The sequence below is a fragment of the Triticum aestivum genome, chromosome 6A (genome assembly GCF_018294505.1).
Source record: "Triticum aestivum cultivar Chinese Spring chromosome 6A, IWGSC CS RefSeq v2.1, whole genome shotgun sequence".
Classification (NCBI taxonomy): domain Eukaryota; kingdom Viridiplantae; phylum Streptophyta; class Magnoliopsida; order Poales; family Poaceae; genus Triticum; species Triticum aestivum.
Window position 1 is genome coordinate 81,090,506 of NC_057809.1, and position 22,640 is coordinate 81,113,145.

Sequence of the window (22,640 nt, forward strand, 5' to 3'; positions counted from 1 at the left end):
AATTTAACCAGTAACTAAAAAAAATGCAAGACATAATCCAGGAGGCTATCTCATTTGCCCGCGCGTTAACAAGGAACTGATTAATACATGAAGATGTAATAGGTAAAAATTACTTCTAGAACATTTTGATAAGGAAAGAATAAATGCATGAAGATATGATAGGCAAAAATTGATTATAAAGTATTTGCCAAAACATTAATATAGGAAATAATAAAATGTCATTAAATCCATTCTCCGATCTCTATATAAAGACTAGCACACCCTATTCCGGTGACAGTGTCGCTACAGAAGGACAACAACGCTACAAAGAGAAGGATCCCCAACATGACGAGCACCAGAGACAACACTCGCGTTTTGTGCTTGATGGCTCTCGTGGCCATGTCTACCACCATCATTTCCTGCCATGCAGCAGGTACCTACTCCCTTCATTCACAAATGTAACATATTATATATATTTTTATGCATACTACATACAGACTGAAATAAGTGAGCAAACATACTAAAATGCACCCATATACATTTAAATCAAAAAAAGTCATCATAGAATGCTTTTACCACGCTTGCCACGTGGTGTATTTATTCTCTCTTTCATGTGCAAAATGAATTACTTTCTTCAATCTAAATTCATCAAAATTCTAGCTTTATCAAAAAAACTTTATCAAAATTCTAGCTTTGTCCTAGGTTTAATCTTTTCAATTTTGATCTAGTTTATAGAGAAATATGCTAATATTTACGACATCAAATATATACTATGTATACATATTTTATGATGGAACTAATTTGGTGTTGTAGATGTTGAAATTTTCTCTATAGACTTGGTCAAACTTAAAGAAGTCTGACTTCAGATAAAGTTGGAATTATAACTATTTTCTGGAAGGAAGGAAGCACCCTGGTAATCGGTTGCTATGCAATATAAATGCAGTAACGTGGTTATCACTCCATTGTTCATAGGTACAACAGGTCTAGGTATAACAAGCACTTTTACGAAATTGTGTGTAGCCGCAAAAGGTTGTGCGCCCCCAATCCAACCTAGTGGCAACGTTCTGTGCAAGGCTTATTGTGTAGGCCAAGGTTACAATAAGGATAAAAGCTATTGCTCACCAGATAATGGCGGCATGTGCTGCTGCTAAAAGTAATGAATTACATGTATTGCCATGTGCTGGAAAGATATGGTGCACCGTTGAGAATATATATCTATGCACATCGGAAATTACTTCAGATGAAGAATAATCAATATATATACACTTCCGCTTCGATACACCCCCCGCCCCCTAAACACACGGCTGTGATTACCGTATACCCCTTTATAATGATGGGCATGATGCTTTGCCGCTCCAATACGCTGCTCTTTTGTTAAAAAATAGCGTAAAATTTATAAGAACAAACTAGGCCGAAGCGTAAGACTGGTCCATCGGCCCATCAATCTCGATCTCCCAAGAAAACGTTATGTGTTTTATGCGCACTTCTAAGGGCTCGATCTACTGACCTCTCGAATAATAAAGCTTGTAAAAAACTTGGGGCGACCAACTAGACAGTAGTTTATGGTTAGAGAAAGTGAAATAACCTTTATGACTTCATCATTCTATAAGTATATAAAATTATCAACAGTAGGATTCCTATCATTTGTGGAGATATTTTCTAAAATGCCAAAACGCCTCCATTCACTTAAGGCAGGTGAGGAAAGCCAAACCTTCGCTTTTTCGAGGCGTTTCATCAAAATACTTTGAAAAAATCTATATTAAAGCAATTAAAAAGAACACCTCAAAATACTTTTTGTGCACGCAACCTGCCATAGACGACAACTTGTTCCAGTCGGACATTTTTCTCTAACAAGATAGGGCCAACTTAGATTTTGACACAGGGACCTCGATTTTGATGGACTGGCCCTGGAACACACGAACACTCCCAGCTCCAAGGAGGAACAACATTTGCGAAACTGAAAAACGTTCATCGATTAGAATAAAAGTTCACGATTTTGGAAAAAAACAAAAAAGTTCATTGATTTGAAAACAAGTTCACGAATTTGAAAAAAATTCCACAAATTAAATTTGCCACGCACACGCAAGATCATGGTGATGCATAGCAACGAGAGGGAAGAGTATCATCCACATACCCTCGTTGACCGTAAGCGGAAGCATTATGAGAACACGGTTGATGTAGTCGAACGTCTTCACGATCCGACTGATCCAAGTACCGAACGCACGGCACCTCCGAGTTCAGCACATGTTCAGCTCGATGACGTCCCACAAACTCCGATCCAGCAGAGCTTCACGGGAGAGTTACGTCAGCACGACGGCGTGATGATGGTGATGATGTTGCTACCGACGCAGGGCTTCACCTAAGCACTGCTACGATATGATCGAGGTGAATTATGGTGGAGGGAGGCACCGCACATGTCTTGGATCAATGAACTTGTGTGTTCTAGGGTGCCCCTGCCCCCGTATATAAAGGAGCAAGGGGGAAGGCTGGCCGGCCCCTGTAGGGCGTGCCAGGAGGAGTCCTCCTCCTAGTAGGAGTAGGACTCCCCTTTCCTACTCCTATTAGGAGGAGGAAAGGAAGAAGAGAGGGAGAAGGAAGGAGAGGGAGGAAAGGAGGAAAGGGGGCCCGCCCCCTAGTCCAATTCGGTTTGGGCTAGGGGGGCGCGCGCCCTGCCTCCTCACTTCCACCACTTGGCCCATGAGGCCCAATACTTCTTCCCCGTATTATCCGCAACTCCTAGGTACTCCGAAAAATACCCGAATCACTTGGAACCTTTCCGATGTCCGAATATAGTCGTCCAATATATCGATCTTTACATCTCGACCATTTCGAGACTCCTCGTCATGTACCCAATCTCATCCGGGACTCCGAACTACCTTCAGTACATCAAATCACATAAACTCATAATGCCGATCGTCACCGAACATTAAGCGTGCAGACCCTACGGGTTCGAGAACTATGTAGACATGACCGAGACACGTCTCTGGTCAATAACCAATAGCGGAACCTGGATGTTCATATTGGCTCCTACATATTCTACGAAGATCTTTATCGGTCAAACCGCATAACAACATACGTTGTTCCCTTTGTTATCGATATGTTACTTGCTCGATATTTGATCGTCGGTATCTCAATACCTAGTTCAATCTCGTTGCCGTAAAGTCTCTTTACTCGTTTCCGTAATGCATCATCCCGCAACTAACTCATTAGTTGCATTGCTTGCAAGGCTTATAGTGATGTGCATTACTGAGAGGGCCCAGAGATACCTCTCCGACAATCGGAGTGACAAATCCTAATCTCGATCTATGCCAACTCAACAAGTACCATCAGAGACACCTTGTAGAGCACCTTTATAATCACCCAGTTACGTTGTGACGTTTGGTAGCACACAAAGTGTTCCTCTGGTAATCGGGAGTTGCATAATCTCATAGTCATAGGAACATGTATAAGTCATGAAGAAAGCAATAGTAGTAAACTAAAACGATCAAGTGCTAAGCTAACGGAATGGGTCAAGTCAATCACATCATTCTCCTAATGATGTGATCCCGTTTATCAAATGACAACTCATGTCCATGGTTAGGAAACATAACCATCTTTGATCAACGAGCTAGTCAAGTAGAGGCATACTAGTGACACTTTGTTTGTCTATGTATTCACACATGTACTAAGTTTCTGGATAATACAATTCTAGAATGAATAATAAACATTTATCATGATATAAGTAAATATATAATAACTTTATTATTCCCTCTAGGGCATATTTCATTGACTAGGCCGCTGTGTCGCGCCAAGTGCGTGTCCAGGCGCCGGCACCGCCTCATCTCCGACCCCCACCACCACAGGAGGCTCCCCCAGACCCTTGCCGGCGTCTTCTACCTCACCAGGGACGAGTGGCACTCTCCCCAGGAGGTCCGCCATTTCGCCAGCCTCCTTCCGGAGCTGGGACGCGGGGCTCTCGTCCACCCCTCCCTCTCCTTCCCGCCTTGCTACGAGTGCTGCAAGCTGGCGGACTCCTGCAACGACCTCCTCCTTGTTGGTGAACGCAGCATGCAATTTCAAAAAAATTCTTATGCTCATGCAAGATCTATCTAGGAGATGCATAGCAACGAGAGGGGGAGAGTGTGTCCATGTACCCTTGTAGACCGAAAGCGGAAGCGTTAGCTTAACGCGGTTGATGTAGTCGAACATCTTCTCGATCCAAACGATCAAGGACCAACGTACGGCACCTCCGAGTTCTGCACACATTCAGCTTGATGACATCCCTTGAACTCTTGATCTAGCAAAGTGTCGAGGGAGAGTTCTGTCAGCACGACGGCGTGGTGACAACGATGGTGAAGTGATCCGCGCAGGGCTTCGCCTAAACACTACGTGAATATGACTGGAGGCATAAACTGTGGAGGGGAGCGCCGCACACGACATGGAACAATTGATGTGTGTTAGAGGCGCCCCCGGCCCCCGTATATAAAAGAGGGAGAGGGGAGGAGGCCGGCCCTAGGCGCGCCCCAAGTAGGAGGAGTCCTACTTGGGCTCCTAGTAGGATTCGGCCCCCCTTCCTTTTATCAGAGGGGGAAAGGGGGAAGGAGAGAGAGGGAGAAGGAAAGGGGGGCACCGCCCCCTCCCCTAATCCAATTCGGACTCCTCCCTTGTGGGGGGCGTGCCACCCCTATGTGGGCTGGTGTGCCTCCCTCCTATGCCCATATGGCCCATATCTTCCCCCGGGGGGTTTCAGTATCCCCCCAGTACACCGATATGTACCCGATACTTTCTGAAACACTTCCGGTGTCCGAATACTATCATCCAATATATCAATATTTACCTCTCGACCATTTTGAGACTCCTCGTCATGTACGTTATCTCATCCGGGACTGCGAACAAAATTCGGTCACCAAATCACATAACTCATATAATACAAAATCGTCATCGAACGTCAAGCATGCGGACCCTACGGGTTCGAGAACTATGTAGACATGACCGAGACACCTCTCCGGTCAATAACCAATAGCGGAACCGTGATGCTCATATTGGTTCCTACATATTCTACGAAGATCTTTATCGGTCAAACCGTAATGACAATATACATCATTCCCTTTGTCATCGGTATGTTACTTGCCCGAGATTCGATCGTCGGTATCTTCATACCTAGTTCAATCTCGTTACCGGCAAGTCTCTTTACTTTTTCTGTAATGCATCACCCCGCAACTAACTCATTAGTCACATTGCTTGCAAGGCTTATCATGATGTGCATTACCGAGAGGGCCCAGAGATACCTCTCCAATACTCGGAGTGACAAATCCTAATCTCGATCTATTCCAACCCAACAAACACCTTCGGAGATACCTGTAGAGCATCTTTATAATCACCCAGTTACGTTGTGACGTTTGATAGACACAAGGTATTCCTCCGGTATTGGGGAGTTGCATAATCTCATAGTCAAAGGAATATGTATAAGTCATGAAGAAAGCAATAGCAATAAAACTCAACGATCATTATGCTAAGCTAACAGATGGGTCTTGTCCATCACATCACTCTCCTAATGATGTGATCTCGTTCTTCAAATGACAACTCATGTCTACGGTTAGGAAACATAACTATCTTTGATTAATGAGCTAGTCTAGTAGAGGCTTACTAGGGACATTGTGTTTTGTCTATGTATTCACACATGTATCAAGTTTCCGGTTAATACAATTCTAGAATGAACAATAAACATTTATCATGATATAAGGAAATATAAACAATAACTTTATTATTGCCTCTAGGGCATATTTCCTTCACTCCTCTATCGCTACTTCTTCGACGGTGATCTCCCGGAGATGTTCCGCTACGTGGTGTGCAATTCTGCCACCGGGACCTGGCTCGAATTGCCCAAACCCTCCTAGGCTGCCGCCGCACCAAGCCGCCCACAACCTATTTGGCTTTCGATCTAGCCATTTCCTTGCATTTTTGTGTGTTTGAGTTCTCTGATTTTGAGAACAGATACTGCTTGGCTGGTGCAGCGATCTACTCGTCCAGAATAGGGGTGTGGACTTTCAAGAGAAGTTGCACGACCTCTGAGCTTAGAATCTACACTGACACGAGAAGCGTCTTCTTCAATGACATCTTGCATCTTGTCATGCCTAACTGTTCTATACTGGCAGTGGAGACTGATGGGGAGAGATGGAGGATCATTCGTGTGCCACACCAGGAAGCAGAGTTGGAGCCTGCTTTTATTTGCCAGTCCTAGGGGCACCTTTGTTACACGAATATAGTTCGTAGTGTCCTCGATCCTCTAAGCCTGGCGATCTGGGTTCTCGAGGATTACAGTACAGATGAATGGATACTGAAGCATCATGTGAGCAATGAACAATTGCTAGCGAAAAGAAACTGTCCACATGGGATCGATCATCCGTCCTTCCACCACTACTACTACAACATTGTCGCTATTCACCCGGATTGCGGTTGATTTTCTATGTTGCTGGCAAGGATAACACACTGATGAAGTATGACATTGATCTAAAGGAAGTGCATGTTATCCGCAATCTTGGGTCTGACTGTTGTCGGGAAGCATTTTTGGCGTATGTTCCGTTGTACTTGGACACGCTGGAAGAACACCAATCAATTGCTGGTTGAAGCTTGCCATGAAAGATATTTAGACCATTGCAAGAGCTTGGTATTCAGCCAGGAGAAGCACTATATTTAAGTCCTCTTAAATTGCTGACAACTATTTCTTGCTATGTTTGGATGATTCCTGCTTCAATCTGTTAGTTTGTGCCATTGTGCAACGTTTGGTTCTGTTAGATGTCCTGCAAGGTAGCTTGATGTAGGCTGGTTGTTTCAGTGGAGTACTTGAAGTTTGCTTATTCTAGCGGATGTTTTCTGTTTATGCATGTTATTGCAGCTAAATGTAGGGAAGACTTAACTAGTAATCTTGTACTACATACTTTACTGAAGTTGGTATGGTCTTATATGCACTTTATCTGTAGTCCCACTTATTAATTGAAGTTAGATATGTTATATGCAGCTACTCCATTTTGTGCTTTCAAAGCACATCCATTTTTTTATTGTGGGTGTCTTTTCTCTGGGTGTTGGTACTACTGAATCATTACCTTTGTTTAAAAAATTCATACTGAGCTGTTTTGTCATATTTTTTCTTGTTGTTTCAATAGGCTATTTTCAAGGCTCCCTAATATATTGCCAGAGTGCCATTGGTTATTCCAGTGACAACTCTTTGTTGAAGCTATAGAGAGAACCAAGATCAGATTATTGATTTATCATCCCTCATCCTCAGTTATCTTCTAATGCTTTGTCGCCTTTGAATAATTTTTTAAACTTGTATGCTCTTTTCTGCATATGCTTTCCCTCTAAAAGTTTAACAAGGCTTGGAAAAGATACTATGTATGCAAAGGAAATACAAAGAGGAACAAGAGAAGAGAGAGAGAGAGAGAGAGCTGCGTGTTTATTAAATTGTTTATATTTTCAACCCCTTTTCTACTAAAGATTAATGTTTATATTAAATTGTTACCTACTCCCTCCGTCCGAAAAAGCTTGTACTAAGCTTGGTGCTAGATACATCCATTTGAGGGACAAGCTTTTTCAGACGGAGGGAGTATACATTTTAGAGCATTTTTCTAAAGTAATTTTTAATATAGATCCATGAGAAATAATATTGTGCTAAATACTGATTGCTTGTCTTGGTCTCCTTAATTTTACTTTACTTTCCCAATTAGACATTGCCTTGAAGTTAATTTCTCCATTTTGTTCTTCGGTATGCTGACTTCTTTCAGGCTTCAGTTTTGACCAACAATGAATAGACACACACAAAGTGTTTTCAGCATAAAGAGGGTTGAATTTACTAGAAGTTTGAGGGAGAACAACCCTATCCTGTCCTTTTTTACTTTTCACCATCGTTGATGATGCTAATAGTGCTGTTGTGTTCTGTTAGAATCTACTGATGACATGGTTGCCCCTCAACCATGTTCGTTCCTTTCAAGATTTGATTGAGTTTGCTTACCATGGTCGTTTCTTTGGGAAATGGTTGATCAATAGCCGTGCTTAGGATAGAAAATTGAACATTTGTTTGTGATTCAGTTGACTTGTTGTGGTTTCTCAAAGCAAAATTAATAAAAATAAAAATGCTTTGGGGCCTCAGACTGGTTGTTGCAAGATTTTTGGTAGAAACATTCATATCTAGACAAACCTAAAGTGTTTTGTCAGTTCGCATGCTCTACAGAGCAATCCATATATATATATATATATATATATATATATATATATATATATATATATATATATATATATATATATATATATATATATATCTTACCCATGGACTTCCTTTTTTCCTTTCCAGCCGAGATACGCAACGTTGTGGTTCTATGGTGTGTTCTCGGTATGACAGTCTTCAACCGGACCCTTAAAACTTATCCATGGGCGGAAGCCCAGACAAAATAAAGTCATCCAATCGGATCCCCAAACTTCCGTTTTGTTTAGGGGAAGTGGTGGCAAGGAAACTGTCCGAAACTTTGGGGGCTTAGAGCACGAGCAATAATCAACAAGAAAAGCTTTATTGATCCTCATCGTCCGTCAATGAGACACGACCGCTCAAAGATCCAAGGTTACATGCCGAGCATAATCAATGACCTTATTGTCATGTCAAAGGAGAAACATCCGTCTTAAAAATCCAACATGTTATGGGGATGAGCATGCAATGTAACATGTTGGATTCTTAAGAAGGTTGTGTAACATGTTAGATTTTTAAGACAGTTGTTTCTCCTTTGATATGACAATAAGGTCATTGATTATGCTTGCCATGTAACCTTGGATCTTTGAGTGGTTGTGTATCATTGACGCGACGATGATGATCAATAAAGCTTTTCTTGTTGATTATTGTGTGCCATTTTTTAAGTTAAATGATTTGAAGATTGCTCACCATGCTTGCCGATTATTGTGTGGTATGACAGCGCAAAGATACATCGGTGAACATATGTTGATATGCATCCAAATTAATAATAAAATCTAGATATAGCAAAAGAAAATCAACGATTCTAATCATTTTCACCACATGTGTATTGCTTCAGATAATTGCTTCAGATAATTGTTTTTATGGTTTCAGATAATTGTTTTTATGGCTCTAATTTTATCTTCTTGCCTAGAATACCATGGATATCCATTTTCGTGAAACTTTGCACCTCGATCATGTTTATTACAATTTTTTAGAATCATTTGATGTTTTTGCTATTTTCTCAATTTTATTGTTCATCTGGGTGCATGTGCGCCTTGTTTGAAAAATCTACATCGTTGCTCTTTTTCATACAAAGCCCTATCTATCTATTACTGGGATTGCAATTTCTCAATCGGCTTCTAAACCGTTGGATCTGCAAGGATTCGTGTGGATTTTTCCTTTTTGGTGTATCACTTTTCATTTTAGTACTTTTACATCATTCTTTTTTTATCTTTGTCTTGTCGGTAATTTTTTCTTTCACGTGCTCAATTGCCGTTGCACGTCCACATGTCGAGGACAACTATAGTTATGTGCATGAAAGGCGGACACACTCCGGCTGAGGTTAACTATATCTACACACGAATTCGGGCGAGCATGCAACTGTACACGTTTGTCGGCTGGGCGCAACTACAGTCTACAGTTGTACACCTGGCGTCCGCATACAACTTTTTTTTTGCGAGTGTCCGCATACAACTACAATTGCACATTCCTCATTGGCCACACGCAAGTACAATTGCACAAGCAATACATGTTTTACAATTGGGCTGCTAGATTTTTAAGTTGTAGTATTTATGTTTTCATATTTATGAAAATATATTAGAACACTAGATCTCATGCAATACATCTATACCAATATAAAAAGACCCAAATGGGCAGATCCAACTGATCTCGGCCATTAAGCTAAGCTAATCCAACGACCTAGACTGCTCCAATGGCGAGCGTTAAACGTGTTTAACGTGTAATTAATATCATACCAGATATTACACTAATCACAAAATTAACACACAAATAATAGCATATCTAATATCCGCGTGCAATTAATATATCTATATCTATACCAATATAAAAAGACTCAAAGGGCAGATCCAACTGATTTCGGCTATCGAATTAAGTTAATCCAACGACCTAGCCTGCTCCAATGGCGAGCATTAAACGTATTTAACGTGCAATTAATATCATACCAAATATTATACTAATCACATAATTAACACACAAATAATAGCATACCTAATATCCGCGTGCAATTAATATATTACCTAAATATTAACGTGCATTGCACGTGCGTGTTTACTAGTGTTTTAAATTATCGTAACATCTATAGCCATATCTGAAAATGCACATATTTGAAACAACCATCCGAGGGACAGACCCTGTCATGGTGCCCTGTGTTTTGGTGCAGCACAAAACAAGCACACAATATTTGGTCTTTTCTTCACCAAATTAGATCCAACAAGAAAAATGCACATTCTAAAAGCAGCATCTACTTCTCTACGGACGTCGCTGAATGCAGAGCTTTATGTCACACAACGACTACTTTTCCGTGTCAAAGACCGCTTAGTGGCCGGTAACGTGTGACTTGAATTTTTTCTATTACACCTTACCTTTTTTAAACAAAACTAGATAATTGCCTGTGCCTTGTAAGGATATAAATATTCTAATAGTATGTTAGTTCAGGATTTACCTGCTCATATTGATGTGATTATGTAAATAAATGTTTATCAAATCAATGTCATAATTTACCTATCTAAATAAATTTAGTATTTTATTTGGTAAGAACTTACTGAGTTAACAAAAAAACATAAATTCATTTGGTAAGTCAATAAAATGTGGGATAGTTAAGACTGTTTCAAGAAAAACCGGTAAAAACAAGAGATCAGAGGGGGAAAATCAAAACAGAGAGAGGAAGAGGAAAACGTAGGTAAGGTTTGACGAAGCACCATGCCTAATAATTGGTGTTTTTTTAATCCTATCCCCAACTATGGTGTTATTTTGTAATTTTATCCTCGGCCCAATATAAATTATAGCTATGCCTATTAGAAATACAAATCTCTATCTCTATCTCTACTACTTAAAAAGAATCCAAGGTTTCCCCTCCGGTCTTGCGTTCTCATTTTCTTCCGCCTCCAACCCGTTTGGATTTTTTACCACCTCCCATGACTACAATTTTTTTCTTACCGAAACGTTGTTTGCTCACATGTTTATCAACTGTAACCCTTTCCCTCTTCCCGCCTTGCGCGAACTGGTGTCTCAGTGAGATCGGGTGGGTGGGCGTGCCTCATGCAGGATTTGGTCCGGATGATGCTCCTATCCTCGAGAGCTCGACGCTGAGGGCGATCCACCACTGCCACTACCAGCCTTCTGATCCACAGCTGACAGACATGTCTCGAGATCACCATGCACCTTGGGCTTCGTGCACCATGCAAAGGGATGAGACCACTGTGACGAGGCTGTGCAGCTCACCTCCAAGCACATGCCCAAGGTAAGCTTGGCTACTCCATAGGCTTTGTGATGAATGTGTTTTCTTCAGTTTTCAGGATGGTCATGTTGACGATTTCAAGAACTTGATTGCAAGGTATGGCTATAGCTATTGGTCATGCAATATTGCGAGGCTTGAAAAACATACTTGTTCGACATAACTTTGATTGTGCTCTCATAGGTAAAACCAAACTCTGTCCAATACAAAATTGGCATAGCTTAACATGCTCAGAAGGGTAAGCTTATTTCATTGGAGTTATCATGTCCAATATTCAGAAGAGGATATTCATGTTGATGCAGTATCCATAATTATTCTCGTTGTAAGGACGTGATTCCAAGGGGGTCATGGAAAGTAAGCAAGCATGTGAAATAATGTTTATTTCCTTAAATTGGTTGAAATTTTCTATGCTAATGCTTAATTTATATGCTCGAACTTTCAGGTTTGGATTTACTTTTGTAATGGGAAGCTTGCATCAGTTGTTGCAGAAAAAAATGCATTGCTCATAAAGAAGTATTCTGGGCTTTTGAGATATAAATTTTGGTGTTTAGATATTCTGTATTTTAGAACCTAATGTTGCATACCGAGCACTATTTTTGCCAGTTGAAAGCTACACCGGGTGCCTTCTAAAGAGTAGTTAGTTGCCAGAATCCATTGTTATTGTATTTCTTAGCCATTCGAGGTGTATATAATAGTGTAAATGCTTCATAAAATAACAAAAATGTATTGAATGCATAATAGAAGTGTATAGCGTTTGCCCTTGAAGAAACTTGTATGGAGTCATATTGTGATCTTATAGATTTATGTTATGATGTTACAAGCTCAAAATAGTGAGTTTCATTTCACATATTACTATACTAGACTCGGCCTTGTTCACCGTTTTAATGCCTACTGTCGGTGTAAAACTGAAAGCCCAATTTGTTTCCAACTAAGGACCAAAACTGCACTTGGATGATCATTTTCAATAATTTTTTCATTGTTGTTATTTTGTTTTTCATGTTCCAGTAACTACAACCTGATACTTGCACTACTAGGAAATGGCCTACTAATGGCGCACCGGTTTTGCCTACTAATGGCGCACTACCGGTGCGCCATTAGTATCACGCCACTAGAATTTTTTACTAATGACGCACCACTGGTGCGCCATTAGTATCTGGTATGCTAATGGCGCATCAGGAAGTGCGCCATTAGTAAGTAACACCATGCGCCTTTAGTAGGCCTTCCGGGGGCAATATGTAACCATATGCTTTGTCATACTAATGGCGCACTCTGTCTTGATGCGCCATTAGTATCCTTTGGCATACTAATGGCACACCTTGTGGTGACGCGCCATTAGTATGAATATTTGTTTTTTTTACTTTTCTCATTTTTGCACAGGTTACAAAATATATTATTGGACAGAATATAGACAGCAGCACACAACAACAGCAGATTCATCGAATACAATATAAGATTAGTCTCCGAATACAATTCATTATATTAGTCTCCGAATTCAAAAGACCGAACAAAGATAAAACATTACAAGTCTCAAGACCGCGAGTATCGAGTTTCTTCACATTACAAGTCGATATCGATCATCTAAACTACCATCACATAGAAGAGAGCTGCGGTCATCACGATGACCATCATCGCGATCAAACTGGTCTTCATCCGGTTCCTCCAACGCTCCCTCCTCTCTCCCGCTAGATAGCGGGCATATCTAGATTCGGCCTCCGCCCTAGTGGTGTACCCTTTGTAACTGTTATCGCTGAAACAGTGAACTTGTCTCCGACACTCCTCCCAGTCGTCGTAGACTCCGGGAACCTTACCCTTGTACACGACATACGACGGCATCTCTATGCACAAGCCAAACAACAGACAATACATAAGCAATATGTAAGTATGCAACAAAAGGATCGGAAGAGAAAAGCAAGACATTAATAGTACGATTCATGGTCCTACTAATAAATAGCATCGATTACATCTAAGTTGAACAACTGTCCAAACCAAAGAGACATACGAATTCATTAAAGTTTAATTACAACATGAGCCAATCAATGTTTCAGAACTACACATCACTACTTTCGACTCGACTCATCGGACAGGAGCGTGGATGAAGCCGCAGTCTGTTGTGATGGTCATGAAATCACGGGCGTTGTCACCCTGCATTTGTAGCGTTTCATCTATCTCACTGTTGGACGGTTGATATCTGAGGAAGAACTGCCCCGAGGTATGAAGGACATCTTGATGGATGATGTCCGCAAACTCCGACTAGATGCGAAAGAATTCTTGTCTGAGGTCCGCGTCCTGGTTTGCCGACAAGCTCGCGGCCCAATCCGCGTCCTCATCGTTGTGGGCCATGTTTCGCTCTAAATAGGAAAAAAAATTGGTCAAAAAGTTGTTTATTGTCAAGGAACAAGATCATGGTCTCATCATTTAGGGTTTGTCGACACCGAGGCATCCTAAAAGCTAAGCTTTTATCATTTAGGGTTTGTCGACGCCGAGACACCCTAAAAGCCTAAGCGTACATCATTTAGGTTCTCATCGACACCGAGGCACCCTAAAAGCCAAGGTTTCATCATTTAGGGTTTGTCGACGCCGAGGCACCCTAAATGCTAAGTTTTCATCATTTAGGGTTTAACGATGCCGAGGCACCCTAGGTTGGGCCTAATCACTTGGCACTAATCAGTTGGCTCTGTTGCCACCTATGTTGGGTTTATCATCTAGGGTTTATCGATGCTGAGGAGAATTTCTAAGTTGGGCCTAATCACTTGGCTCTATTGCCACCTATGGTTTAATGCAGCAAGAATAAAGGGGTAGTTGATCCTACTTAATTAAGTACTAAGATACCCCGGCCCATGCATTAGTAGCAAGTACCTCATATGTCCGATTTTTAGCGAAGTCATGCTAAAATTCAAAGAAAATTTCAGCATGACCTTTGCTGAAAATAGGACATATGGAGTACCCGAATTTGCCGGAACGGAAGTTAATCGACATTCCGGCAAACTCAAGGGCCTCTCGGGGTACCTGCAAAATCATAACGACATGAAGGGCCTCTCAAGGGCCTCAAGCAGCAGCGGCGTCTCCCAGGACCCCATTTTTTTGCTAAATTTCTTTGAGCAACAATCAGAGCAGAAAATTCATCATATTTCTATACAATTTTTGTGGTATATATCAGGTTTCGGCTGCATTTGCAAATGCATTCCATGTACTGCAACCTTCGAGAATTCCTAGCATGAGGTTTGTCCATCACTTTTGGCTCACTTATTAATCTACTCATCCTATGTCAATATCCACATGCCATGTCATCTGATGTTCCTGAATCATTGTAGTTTAGGCACCATACAAGATTGTTAGTTCAATGTACTTTATATCCTAGTTATACTACTGCAGGAAAGGAGGATCATCATACACATATATATGTATAGCAATTGACAGGAGCTTCATCATTTTTAGTAACAACAATACATATATACCAATTGGAAGCAAACAGATGTACACATAAGATAGATATGTAGTGCTGAAAGTTTAATGCTTACAAAAGACCTGCTGAAATAGTGAAAAATATGGAGTCACCAAGCTGGCTAAGAAACTCCCAAAGTCCACCAGCAAATCCAAGATCTAATCCTATTACACACATCATAACAATTTAAGATAATTAGGATAAGGATAGTAGGAAATGAAAAAGAAAGAGCTCAAAAAACAATCACAACAGAAAAATAATAAAAACCTAGTCCTAGAAGAAAATAAACCCTAAAAGAAAAGAAATCCTAAAATCTGGAGCAAGTCCTAGCAGTAGTAGTCCAACTAGATGGCCACCACTACTACTCCTATCTCTGTTTAGCATCATCCACACGATAGTCCTAACTCTGTGAATTTCAAAAATAAAATAGAAGTCATGTATATAGTTCAAAGTTTGAAACATAAGGAAAGATAGTCCCAATATTTGAGACTTCTCTTATGGTATATATATACTGATTAATTACTGAATTTGAGCATGTTGTATCACCCGTGGACTATTACGCGGTCGCGATGACGGAGCTGGGAGTGCATGGCAAGCAAAGAGGAGAAGGTGATGTGAGATAAATAATAATCATGAGCAAATTGTAGGGCATATGAGTTGGCCATTGGAATTTTGTTTGACATAGCTAAACAGCAAAGAAGGTGCCGTAGAAGCAGCTGCTACTGCTAGCTCCACTACATACATACTAGCCACTCTAAAACTACATCAAAATCAATGGGAGATGTATTCATAAGCAAGTTAAGCCCTGGAAGGGCGCAAATGTACAGACAAGAACAAGGCATAACACATCAAAATCTTCATAAACAAGTCATATATCATAGGAGATCTATTAAGCCCTGGAACGGCAGAGACAGGGGCATGGAGAAGAACCGGGAGGGCCAAGGGGAGCGGGACGCAGAGATCTTAGGAGCAGATACCTCCACAGACGGTGAGGCCGCGGTGGCCGGAGGTGGAAGAAGGCACAGACGCCGTAGACGGTGGAGGCGTCGGTGTCGTAGAGGCACCGGAGACCTTGCCCTGCGAGACAGAGAAGGGGCCGTCAGCTGCGCAGGCGGGGGGCAAGGGGAGGAGGAGGAGGGGCAAGGGGAGGAGGAGGGTCGGGGGGCATACGGTGCTGCGTCGCTGCTCGGCGCCGACGGCGAGGAGGAGTCCGGCGAGGGTCGGGGCGGCGGGGGTGGGGTGCGGGGGCGCGGGGGTGGCAGGGCTGGGGGCGCGGGGGCGGCGGTGGTGTGGAGTCCGGCGAGGGTCGGGGCGGCGGGGGTGGGGCGCGGGGGCGCGGGGGCGGCGGGGGTGTTGTCCGGTGAGGGTCGGGGCGGCGGCGTCGTGGGTCGGGGCAGCACGCGGGTGGATCTGGTGGCGAGGAAGAGAGGGTCGAAGGGGATATGGCGAGGGAGAGGGAGGATAGCCAGGGGGAAGCTTACTAATGGCGCACCACACCTCGGAGCGCCATTAGAAATCCTTTTTTAGATAGCAATGGCGCACCCCGCAGCGGTGCGCCATTAGAATATTTTTTTATTACAGTTCGAGCACAGGTTATATTGCACCTAACCCAATCCACATCAGAACCCGCCCACTAGCCTGACTGGTCAGCACGCAGCACACACACTAGGAGGTCCTGGGTTCGATTCCTAGGCTCCGCAATATTATTATTTTTACATTTTAAATGCTGTTTGATATTTATTTGTGTTTAAATATGTTCAAACTTGTTTAAATCATAATAGTAATATTTTTTTATGAAAACAGTAATAATTTTTTAAAAAATATGTTCAAATTTGTTACTTGAAAATATCATCAGCGGCGGCGGTGGAGCGGGGGAGGGTGCGGGGGGCCGGGTGCTCGTCGACGGCAGTGGAGGGGGATCGAGATCGAGTGTCCTCATGAATTCAAAAAGTGCCCGTGAAATTTAAAAATATTCATGATATCAAAAAGTGCCCATGAAATACAATCGAGAAATGAAGACTATGATTTAAATACAATCGATCTTAGCTAGCTATCTGTTCACAATCTTCTTGCCCTTCTTTTTTGCAAATGGAGTTCTTCTGTGGAACGAACGTCCTTTAGGTAGGGTGGTCCTGCTTCTTTTTGTGGTGTGTGCTGCTACTTCATCGTCGTCGTCATGTTCGATCTTCGGGTCGCCGTACTTGTCGAAGTCTTGCTCATTGGCTACTCCATCCATTCCGATGATCTTCCTTTTGCCTCTCCTCACGACAACATGACTGGGCTTTGACGGGTCGGTAATGAAGAAGCATTGGTCCACTTGGGAAGCCAGTACCCATGGCTCATTTTTCGCGGTGACGTTTGTGCCCGCGGTCTTGGATTTGGCTTCGGGTATAACCATGGTGGTGAAATACCGGTCTTCTTTTAGGACGCTCTTGGCCCATCTGACACGGAACATCGGGACCTTCTCTCCAGCGTAGCTCAGCTCCCAGATCTCCTCGATCCTTCCGTAGTATCTGTCCTTGTCGTTACCGGTGTAGGATTCCATCGTTACCCCGGAGTTCTGATAACCATCGCTCTTCATGTCCTTGTTCTCGTTCTTTTGAAGCATCTCGGCCTTCGCGGAGCTTAAAAACCTATTCACGATGCCTTCGGTCATTGTGCGGACCATGGTCGCCTGCGAGGTAGAGCAAAACGATATTTTAGAACCAAGAAAAAATTTGGCATGACCTTCCCTAAAAATAGGACCAAAAAGAATGCATAGTGCCAAAATTCTTGCCGAAACGGAAATGAATCAACATTCCGGCAAAATATTGGCAACTATCGCATTTCAAATACCGGTACCTGCAAACACAAACATATAGGCAACATCACAAACACATGCAACACCACAAACATACATAGATCTAGCTAGGCCACAAAAAGTGCATGTGCATGCTGTTGGAGCAAGCTAGGGAGAAAAAAAGTAGATCTACATCATGAAGATAGTTTTCCCCTTACTTACCTATCAAAAAAAGGTAATTTCACCACTTAATTTTGATGAATCTATGGTGGAAATGAGGTGAGGAGGAGGAGGCAGCCGAAAGCTTGGAGAAGGAGCTGAAGGGAATGAAGTGGGGAAAGTGAGTGGGTAGGTGTGGCTGTCCAAAATATCTTGTTGGGGTCCCAGGTTACTAATGGCGTACCACCTGCAAATGCGCCATTAGTAACCCTGGTTACTAATGGCGCACCTGCAGGTGGTGCGCCATTAGTAGTTTTACAAAAAAGTAAAATATATATATATATATATATATATATATATATATATATATATAGTAATGGCGCACTTTTACAGGGTGCGCCATTAGTAGTTTAAACTAGTAATGGCGCACTGTGAGGCGGTGCGCCATTAGTAGTTTTGCAAAAAAAGAATAAAAAATTCAGTACTGGCACACTCCCTGTCTGGTGCGCTATTACTAGTTAGAACTAGTAATGGTGCATTTCGGTAGGATGCGCCATTAGTATGTATGTAAAAATGAAAAAAAAATATCACTAGTGGCGCACCTATTTTATGGTGCGCCATTAGTGTCTTCCACACTAATGGCGCATCACCAACTGGTGTGTCATTACTATATAGTAGTGGCGCACTACTTCCCTGGTGCGCATTAGTGTCAATCCTATCTATAGCCCTTTTCCTAATAGTGTTGTTTCTACCTTGATGTTAGGCCCTAGGACATGTTGAAGTTTTTTTCGAGGGAATGCCATCATGGCTACTTTATTGCATAGGTAATATAGTTACATCATTTACAAGGCATTCAATCAGGAAGTCTGGGGGATCATCCTCCCATTTACAAGCTTCATTCTTATGAAAAGCATTCTTTGCTAAACTATGCGCCCCTACGTTGGCTTCCCTAAAGCAATGCGAAAACTGAACTGAACCTATCATGCCAGCCAGGATAAAACAATCCGCGTATATTGCTGAAGCTTTGTTCCAGATTCTGTCCTGACCTGAGCATGCGTTAGTGACCTCCACCGAATCTGATTCAATTTGGATTGAGTGTAGCCCCATCTCATTTGCTAGCATGAGACCCTGTTTCATCGCTAATATTTCTGCTGTATAAGCATCAGGTACATGGGGCAACAAGGAACATGCAGCGGCAATAAACACACCATAGCTATCTCGAATCACCACACCTGTGGAGCCGCTGAATGTTTCATGATGAAAGGAGGCGTCAACATTCACCTTAATATTTCCTCTTGGAGGTTTGCTCCATTTTACCCTAGGATGTTGAAGCTGCTTTCCAGTGAAGGTAAAGATGGTTCTGAGCCGATGGAATCTCTTGGCTGATATGTACAAGTCTACATGGATGGTGATATCCATTTTTTTTGTTTGGTTAGAGGGACAATATGTGATGGAATTACTCCATGTTATTTTTTTTAACATAGTACAGACGCAAGCGCTCATATACACGCACATACACCCATCCCTATGAACGCACACACACACCCTACCCCTATGAGCACCTCCGAAAGACTGAGCCGACATATTATCTTGAAATTTCCTAAGTCGCCGTAGGCACCTCGTCGTCAACGGGGACGTCTCCTCCCACTGAATGCGCATCGCCGGAAATCCTAAAATAAATTCAGGAACAAATGCGAGCACCAGGGCTTGAACCCTGATGGGCTGGGGATACCATAGTCCTCTGACCATCCAACCACTGTTATAGGAACAATTCATGTGTGTGATATCTACAATAGGATACTATTTTTTATACTAGAAATCTAGAATAGACAAGATGGTAAGTATAATTCATGGGGCTTTACAGAGTCACCATTCCATTGTTTTGCTAGAGGATGGACATGGGAATTTATTACCTACCAAATCCTCTTCAAAAGGCACTACACTACCAACAGTTAGTAACAATCCTGGTTTATTTTGCACTTTTTAGATGACATTTTGCTCCTGATCATGAACCATGGATTAGGGCGTATAGTAATGCAGAAACTATATGCTTCTATGTACACATATAGAATGTATTACAATCATATGATTTAAAGCCAGGGTTTTGATCAAGTTTAGCCAAAACAACATTAAAACAAGGAGAAACCTTTGTTTCTTCTGAATACGCATAAAAAGCATATCATACATTTATAGAATGAAGAGGGTATAAACACCCATCCACAAGTTTACAATAGTGCGACTGCTCGCAATACATCCACCTAGACAGGCGATGAAAAATCAGTTTCAAATCCTCTTTGAACTTGCCCGCTAATTGCCACAACTCCTCCACTAGGACCTTATCAATGACATCGACCACAAATAGCGAGGCATTCTCAAACACAATATTTTTCCGATGTTTTGCATATCTCCCACATCACCAGGGTCACGAGTGTCTACCGATATTTCTTGAGTTTCTACATGGGGCTCAGCGTCCCAACCGGCAATCATCCATCCCCGCGTCTATTCGCTATTACCCAAGCCGACATCACTTCATACTAGATCGATCGTGCAAAGACGCACGAAACCACCAGGTGGTCAATGCTTTCTTGTTCCTTGTCACAAAGCGGGCAAGCTTCGTGATGCAAAGTCCTCGGCTAGCTAGTCGATCAGAGGTCCAAAACCTGTTAGGGAGGGAAAGCTCGGAGAAGAAATTGCATCGTAGGGGCCCTCCAGATTGGCAAGTGAGCGGATTAAGATCCCGAGGGTTCCCAAGTCTAGCGCACCGATTCCAAGACTCACTCATGAAGAACCACTGGGGAGATTGCGTCCCTCAATGAAAATTACTCTCCTAGCTTCGTGGCCTCCAGATTTGGCCCCAAATCAAGCGGCCATGCCAGGTGCACGGTGACATGAACTATCCTGGTGGCCCGCACTCGAGGTCTGATCCTCTTGTAAAGGCATGGGCTGAATTCCTGGAACCAAAATCCATGCAATCTCATGTCTTCCCAAAAGAATGATGATCTACCATCTTGGGATAGGAAATGGGAGTTTTGGGTGTGAAGAATTTTAATCCTTTGATAGCGTGTTTGGTAGTTTAAGGGAAAGGGATTGGGAATTTATGAGAGGGAGTTGGCTGAGGGATTAGGCTTGGGAAGTGGCAAGTTAGTCCCAGTAATTTGGTATGGGGTGGGGTTATTTATGGGAATAATTTCCATGAACAAAGAAAATAAATGGTAGGTTACATGAGATGTGCTCCTATTTGGCGTTGCATCTGCAGATCAGGGAGTAGTTAGTGCTGGCCGGTTAGTTTGGAGGAATTTTGTTGCCGGAGGTGGGCCACCAAATATGTAATGATATGTTTTTAGAAGTCTAATTCCCATTCCTCCGCTGAATTACCAGGGTGTCCCTGGGTAGATATCGATGGGAGTTGGCCCTCCTAATTCCCCTTCCCATTCCCTTACTAATTCCCAAACCCCTGAACCAATCAACGTATTTTTAGTCTCACTAATCTTAAACTCCCGTTCCCTACCCCCAACTCTCCCAAACACGATGTGATTGTTTGGGGGTAACGGGAGTTAAAGAGGGAATAGGGAGGGGAATTCATGTATTAAACTCCCTCAAATTACTTACCCGGGGGAGGCCTGGTAATTCAGATGGAGAAAGGGAATTAGCATTTAACTCCCATTCCTTTTCCCTTGGATTGCCAAACAAGCTGTAAGGTCTAGAGGTGTCAGTTCCCAACAGCCATAGCTAACGCACACCAATAACAATGTTCAAGCATATGAAATTAGGGAGTCCAAGCGCACCAGTCCATTTGGGCATTTTTTCAACCATCTAAAAAGTTAAGGAGAAACATGTTTTTTTTTGAAAAGGAGGATCACCCTGGCCTCTGCATCTGGGCGATGCATGGAGCTATTTCATTAATTTTTCACCAAGACCATATAAAGTAGTACATGGCAGTCCGAAACCACCATCCTTGCAACAACTGTCGCTACTCCTATCCATTTGATGAAGGGATGCCGATAGTCCGAGCCTAATACAAAATAGACATCACACCAAAGCCTAACATCTAAAGCGGAGGCCCCAACCGAGCCACATACTGGGCTTGGGGTACAAACCGGTCCAACACACTCTCATGTGTCATCGTCGTCATCTTCCACCAATCCATCTTCAGAGCAGAAACTAACGCACCGACTTTGCCAGGCCTATCTGCCATCGACGCCACCATGACGCCAGACAACGTCCTCCTCCTGCGCGAGTCCATCTCTGTGCATCGAATGTCGAGTCTCCACTGCGCCATGCCGTCGAGATTTGCCGCCATCAATGAGTAAGATGAAGCGCCGCTCCACTAAAGAAGCCGTCCATAGTCCCTCGACCTCATTTACACCTCCATGAATGATGCCCCCGGGGGGAAACGACACCAGAGCACCGCCGTAGTCCAATCTACTGATCTAGGGTCTCCCCCGAAGGTAGCAGATAGAGGTCTGGAGCTTCTCCATGGCAATGCCTTCAAGAAGATAACGACACAAAAGAGTGCCGCCATCTCCGGTCTTGGCAACAAGACAAGGACTAGGTTTTCACTCAGATCTGCTCGACGAACCTCCATCTGGCATCGTGCGCACAGACCACGACCGCTCTCCGCCGCCTCGGGGCGATCAAGCCACTCTGCACAGATCAGATCTGACCGGAGGGCCAACCATGTTCGCAACCGACCAGTCCACCAAAGCCCTCCACGCCGCTGCCGATCCGAGGTGCCGCAACGCCGCGGCCATCCGCCGCGGAGTCTCGGATCCAGGGCGCACTTCCGCTCCCCCGGGTGCCCCGTGCCACCCTCGTGCGCGAGAAGGAGAGT